Source organism: Mesocricetus auratus, unplaced genomic scaffold, assembly GCF_017639785.1.
Source record: "Mesocricetus auratus isolate SY011 unplaced genomic scaffold, BCM_Maur_2.0 Super-Scaffold_100011, whole genome shotgun sequence".
NCBI lineage: Eukaryota > Metazoa > Chordata > Mammalia > Rodentia > Cricetidae > Mesocricetus > Mesocricetus auratus.
In genome coordinates, this window is record NW_024429195.1 from 52,307,390 (window position 1) to 52,314,536 (window position 7,147).

The 7,147-nt window shown below is 44.8% G+C and overlaps 1 long non-coding RNA gene across 1 annotated transcript in view; it reads left to right on the forward strand.

Annotated features, from left to right (window-relative positions):
• Window positions 1–6,611, forward strand: part of LOC110342979 — a 50,343-nt gene extending 43,732 nt beyond the window's left edge. The window contains exons 3-5 of the long non-coding RNA XR_002385170.2: window positions 3,428–3,525; window positions 4,004–5,033; window positions 5,134–6,611. This is a non-coding gene — a long non-coding RNA (uncharacterized LOC110342979). The remainder of the gene's footprint in view (window positions 1–3,427; window positions 3,526–4,003; window positions 5,034–5,133) is intronic.
• Window positions 6,612–7,147: the final 536 nt, after the last annotated feature.

The following is a 7,147-nucleotide window of genomic DNA, read 5'->3' on the forward strand; positions in this document are numbered from 1 at the left end:
AGACATTCTGGAGAATGTATGACACCCCTGCCCTGACTAGCCGGCCTCTGGGGTACTTATTGGCAGCCCTGTCAATTGAACATGGCTTGCTGTTCCTGTCCTACCCAACGATCGTATATAAAGGAGGCCGGGGTCTTTGCTGCCACTTGCTTGGGGAGGGATTTCATGTTCCGGGTTCTAGATGGCACGCTGCCTTACATGAAGTGCCAGTGTTTGTGTCTCGCCTTCCTTTATCCCCGGGGAGGCTGGAAACACACTGTAGGGATGATGGAGGTGTAGAATACAAGTGGGGCTGGCATTTGCCGGCATGCACCAAGTCTTGTGGTCATTACCAGCATCATATGAACTTCATATAAGCCAGTCATGGTGGTGCACACTTTTAATCCCATCACTTGGGGGGGGGCAGAAAGACACAAAGTTCAAGGTCATCCTCAGCTATCTAAGAATTCAAGACTAGACTGGGTTATAGGAGACTCTGTTAAAAATAGTAAGATGAAAACTAATTTGAACTTAGTTGTGAGAGGGCTGATCATTTTCTATAACCTTTCTGAATCTAAATCAGCACTAAGAACAATTTTTCCCAACAACCCTGATATAGAAACCTCTCTCTCTCTCCATACACACACACACACACACCAGAACAAAGAAGAGTTTATGGTTTTCATTTATATACTAACAATAAGGGAAAATGCAAAATGAAGAATAGCCTTGTGCTGGCTAACCTTGATTGTCATCTTGGTACATCTGGCAAGAAGGAAGCTCAGCTGGGGGATCGTCTCCATCAGATCCTCCTCTTGGCATGTCTGTAAGGCATTTCTGTGCCTGCTAACTGATGCTGACAGGCCCATCCCACTGCGGGCAGTACCATCCCTACGCAGGTGGGTCAGGGATGTATAAGAAAGGTAGCTAGCAGATTGTGAGCCTGGAAGCAAGCCATCCAGCAGCGTTCCTCTACAGTTTCTACTCCAGGATCAGTGCCGGACCATCACCCGATATAAGCCTTTTCCTCCCCACGTTTGTTTTGGTTGGTACGTATCACAGCAACAGAAAGCAAACTAAGAGGACCCATCCCACTGAAACGATGACAAGAGTGGTAAAAACCTACAAGACCTTCAAATAGAAATATCCTTCATAAAACTGTCAGCCCTCCCCCAGACTGATGGCTGTATGGAAAGCATGGGACTGACCCAGACCCCCTGCATGTGGGTGTCAGTGAGGAGGCCTAGGTAATCTATGGGGCCTTGGATAGTATTAATCCCTGGCATACAGACAGACTTTGAGTGCCCATCCCACAATGAGGGATGCTCTCTCAGCCTGGACTCTTGTGGGAGGGCCTAGGCCCTGCTCTAGATGAAATGACAGACTCTGGAGATCCACCATGGAGGGCCTCACCCTCCCTGGGGATTGGAGTGGAGATTGTGTGGGGGACCAGGAGACCTGGTGGGGAGGGTGGGGAAGGAGGGGAGGGAGAGGGAGCTGGGGTTGACATGTGAAACAAGCTTGTTTCTAACTTAAATAAAATATACATATATATATATGTATATATATATTGTCAGCCCTCCACAAATGAAGACATATTCAATGAAAAGTTTTATTCTTGTTCTATTGTCTTGTTTGTAAACCATATAAAAGTTGTGAAAGAATTAATGTGAAAATAAATGGGGGATAATGCCTCAAAAGGCTTATAAAGACTAAGATTGAATGGACGGGGTGTGGAGCATGTGGTAGGACAGTTATGTACCTACAGAGGAACTGCTTAACTGCTTCTAGATTAGCAGGATCCAACTGAAGGACAGGGAAAGCGGCAGCACCTGGAAAATATTCAGTTCCCTAAGACAGCATGGTACATAAAAAAATTAATCCTTTTGATCTATCATGGGGAAAATTTAGATGAGCTGATAAGTGGCATAATTGTAGATCCACATGAAAGGGAAAGTTTAGTAGTTGCCTCACAAGTAATATAAAAGTTTCAAATACACTCTTCAAACAACTGTCACAGCTTCCATTTGATCAACTGACAAATTAAGACCAATGCAGTGAGTGAGATTCAGCAAGGAGGAAAATTCAAAAAAAAAAAAAAAGCATCTAGTTCCTCAGAAGTAGCTATCCGGGGCTTCTCTTCCCAGAGGTTGAACTCCAGGATCATCTGTTCTAACTTACCACACACCTGCAGACTTCATGCCTACATACAGAGATCCACTTCCTCATATTAGACACTGCCACCCAGTGTTCCACAACATTCCAAAACAGTTGGGACACAAGTCTTCACCATTATGTACTCAAACCTTAACACTGTGTTGGAATTGATGAAATGAAGGAAAATCTAATTAAACAGATGGGAATTTCTAGCATTTAGAACGTAGTATGTTATATTCAACTGGCTGGCTGACACCAGTGAAATGATCTACCTAAAGTGATCACTAAATCTGAGCTTTGTCTATGACTTGATCTTAAATGTGTTGATGACTTGGTTCCCAGCTGATGACAACTAACAAGAGGCAGAATCTTAGGAAGTAGAATCTAGTTGGAGTAAGCATCCACTGCAGGCCGTGCCTTTGAGTGAGTGTAAGTGAGTGTATTGGGACCCTGGTCCCTGGACACCACACCACCACCACAGAGTCTCTTTGTCTCTTTGTCTCTCTCTCTCTCTCTCTCTCTCTCTCTCTCTCTCTCTCTCTCTCTCTCTCTCTCTCTCTCTCTCTCATTTCCTCCCTTCCTCCCTCCCTCCCACTCTTCCTCCCTTCCTCTCTTCTTCCTTCTCTGGCCTCCATAAAAAGAATATACTTTGCTCTGTGATATACTCCGTGCTATGATGTTTCACCTTATCACAGGACCACAGCGATGGAGCCAAAAGACGATGCAAAGAACCATCCCTCACAGTGGCAGAGAGCTGACCGGCCCAGCGTCACTCTGCAAAGCTACTATCTAATTGGGTTCTACAGTTAACTCCAAAGCCTCAATACCTCTAAATAGATAACCGCCTGTGAATCTCACCGGGTGTCTTGGAACACTGCGGTCTGAAGCAAAACAAAGTGCAGTAACTGGAAGACTTGAGATCCGTGGAACAGATAGGGATCTTCAGAGTTAATCTCCCATTGCCTCCCAGCCCACCCTCACAGCGACTTTTCAAGACTGACTTCCCACTGGCTTGCTGAAGGCTCACAGCTGTAGCAGAATACTGAAACAATGACCCCAGGATAAACATTCCTCACAGTACTACATCCACCAGGTTAAGTGACATCATCTTTAGTTCCAAGGATGTCTCAAAGTGTCATGTCCTTTTGAAATCTGCCTGTTGCACCTTTAATCCTAGAACATACATATTTTTCTCCTTCCAACTAAGTTCCTGCAGGTGTCACAATGGAGAAGGGAGATCGCAAGAGGCAGTAATCACAGTGTCACACGAATATATCACTTTTTCTTGCAGGGCTAGACAGGGATGAGCTGGGACGTCCGTCTAAGAGACATGAGATTTACAATGACAGGTTTCTCAAGCTGAAAACGAAGAGGGAGACAGTGTGGCAGGTAAAGGCATGGGGGGCAGGGGGGAGATGCAAGCACTGTGCGTCAATAAATCACTCACAGCTGTACGGATTTACAGCTGCAGAGGAATCTGGAAATAGCCCAGTCCTCGGGGCCAATATCACCATCATAATTTGTTTTTCCCGCAGGTCTCCAATCTAATTTGTTTTCAAAAAGCACTTTCAAGGGTTTCAGGTAATCAATATTAGAAGACATCAGCATTCCTGGCATCAGTGCCCCCTGTATCAGAACCACCCTAAATGTTTCTTGAAAGGATGAAACCAACTTAGTCATAAGGGAATCTTCATCAGTGATAATGTCCCTCAGTGATCTAGATGCATGCTGATATTGAGAACAATGACTTGTCACCTAGGTCCACAGACTGGAGAGCTGTGAACTTGGGAAATGGTATTCTAATCTAAGAAAAACCTTGATGAATTTCTCCCCTCTTTTTTGACCTTCTATTTTTTTTTCAAAACAGCAGAAAAGACAACAGGGATACAACTGAGACAACCAGGAAGGACATCCTTCCAGAGCACGTACCAGAAAAGGATGTTGCTGCTTCTACTGTCTCCACTCCTGTCCTCAGGGCAAGCAGCCTGAAGCAATGCCTAGAGCAAGGGAGGAGCAAAGCTGGAAGCCCAGGCGTTCTCCACCTGTCCAGAATGATTTCGTGTGACCGTCAGCTATTTTTATTTTTACTTCATGTGCCATAAAAATAATGATATTTTGAGAAATTCCACAGATAAAGGGCACTGAGGGATAAAGGATGTAGCTTTGGAGCCTGATGGGTTATGGGGTGGAAACTTCTCTAGGCTTCTTTGTCTTCAGTGTTCTTATTGCTCTCACTTCAGATTCCTGCAAGTTTACCACACTGTTTTTGAAACCGAGCCATAGACATTTCTCAGAAATATGGGAGCCAAATCCGAGGGCACTTTTTATTATCCCCCATTTATATTGAGCAGCCTTTGCCTGGTTTTCATTGTGAGCTTCTCCGTGTGACTGCAGTGAAAGAGTGTACAGCTCATGTGGGCTGTGCAAATTCTTTTCGTTTCAGGAGTAACAGTTCTAGAAGTGACAGCCCTAACCCCTCATCATCTTTACTGTCTGACTTTAGACCTAAACACTTTTTTATTCAGCAGTATTTCTTCGCTCATAAAATAAATGTGGCTATCTTCCTCATGTGGTGGTGAATAGAAGAAAGAGCAATTCTACTCAGAGATAAATACCGCCTATCAAGTATAACCACACAGCAGAGGACTCCGTCTGAGATTGTGGTTTTAGGGTTCAGGCTATTTGAATCCCATTTGCTTGGTTGACTAATCTACCTGTTTGATAATGCTGGCTAGAGTTTTCTCCATTTAGAGGAGAGGCAAAATGATAATAGCACATTAATACGTTTCTAATTTCTTTAAAGGTCTCTCCAGCTACTGTGTAGTGAACAGATTGGGAAGGAAAAGACCATCAGTGGGGGAGAGCCCGTGAGGCAGCTGCGTAAAGCCAGATACGAGGTAAAACCAGACTTGAGAAGTAAGCTCTTTTATGCAAGCTGTGGTAGTAAACATGGGTTGCACTGATGCTAACCTTATCTCCCTTTCCCACTCCATAAAGGGAAGTCGTTCAGCACAAACTCTAAACAAGGCTGCTTTGCCTTCCTTCGATTCTAACACATGGCCGGGCGTTGCTTGGGTAAAGTACTTGGTTCTTGACCCTTGCTTCTGATCTATAAACTGGAGCAAATACCAGCACCTGCCTCGTTGAATTGTCCTGAATAACAGAGGACACGCACTGCAGTGTCCAGAACATTTCCTTCCTGGAAGTAAGCATTGCCTACTTTTTTGCCAGCCACAGAAAGGATGTAAAGGGGACAGTGTGGCTCGTGGCCCCTAGAGGACAACAGAGGAATGATTACAGAAGTGACAGGTGCATGCTAGCCATCAAAGATGTGCTCTCTGAGGAGAAAACGGTGAGGAGAGAGCTGCTACCTGGCATGCAAAGCGGAAGCTGAGCCAGGAACTATTGCATATCTTGTTCTGGGGAGTCTGCATAATGTTGCCCATATAGTCAGTGTAAGCAAAGTCAAGGACGTGGGCAAATGAGCCGACATGAGGGAGTCAGGCACAGCTGTTCGGACACACTTCTAAGAAGGCATACGCAGAGGGCTAGCCAGTTGACCTTGGCTATTGAGCCTGAGGGTTGGGGACTCTGATTTATCTGTTTGTGACCTGGGCTTTCTTGAAGCATGCCAGCTGGGTTACAAGAGTGGATATCAAGATAAGGACAGATAGAAACCGCATCACATTTTGTGGCCCAGCCTCTGACATCGTATTTGTCATAAGCCTGCCCATTTTGAGGGGCACAGGATATAGGCCTCGCTTATTTTGTGTTTTGTTCATTTTATTACAGTTTTCATCTTGGTGGTTTTTTTTTTCTTTTCTCTGTTTGGTTTGGTCTTATTTTTTGTTTTGAGTCAGAGTGTCACTATGCAGCCCAGGCTGGCCCTGAATTTTTCAGCTCTCTGCCTCGGCCTCCAAAGTGTCAGGATATAGACATATGTTACCCATCTCTGACTTTTTTGGGGGGGGTTTGAGACAGGGTTCCTCTGGGTGTAGTCCTAGCTGTCCTGGAACTCACTCTAGTACTAACAGAGATCCACCTGCCTCTGTTTCCCAAGTGCTGGGATTAAAGATGTACTAGCGACCCATTCCTGACCTGTTGATGTGAGAGTTTAGGGGAAGGATTCTGGGGGTGGGAAACATGGCATGAGAAATATTTTACCCATTATTTTTAAGACAATCAAGCATCGAGTAATTTCCAAGAAATGCTTGCTAGCTCCTGTCTTTGATTTTCTCACATAATGCATCCAATCTCACTGCCTCCATTGTTCCCAATAGCACCCACTGGGGACGCAGCCAGCCTGGTGCAGCCTGGGTACCATTCAGGGACCTCCCCTCAGTTGTAGCTGGGATCATGGCCAACTCTGCAGGAGAGATTGCAGGATGGTCAGTGTGAAGCAACACCAAATAATCCAATTAAAAAGTGGGGTACAGAACTAAATAGAGAATTCTCAATAGAGGAATATAAAATGGCTGAAAGACACATAAGAAAGTGCTCAACATCCCTAGTCATCAGGGAAATGCAAAACTCTGAGATACTATCTTCTTCCTGTCAGAATGGCTAAAATCAAAAGCACCAATGACAGTCTATGCTGGAGAGGATGTGGAGAAAGGGGAACACTCCTCCATTGCTGGTGGGAGTACAAACTTGTGCAGTCACTTTGGAAATCAGTATGGCAGTTCCTCAGGAAAATGGAATTCAGTCTATCATAAGACCCAGCAATTCCATTCGTAGGCATATACCCAAAAGAGGCACATTCATACAACAAGGACATCTGTTCAACCATGTTCACAGCAGCATTATTTGTAATATGCAGAACCTGGAAGCAGCCTAGATGCCCCTCAACTGAAGAATGAATGGAGAAAATGTGGTACATTTACACAATGGAGTACTACTAAGCGCGGGGGGGGAATGGAATCTTGACATTTGCAGGCAAATAGATGGAACTAGAAGAAACCATCTTGAGTGAGGTAATCCAGTCACAAAAACAAACATGGTATGTACTCAC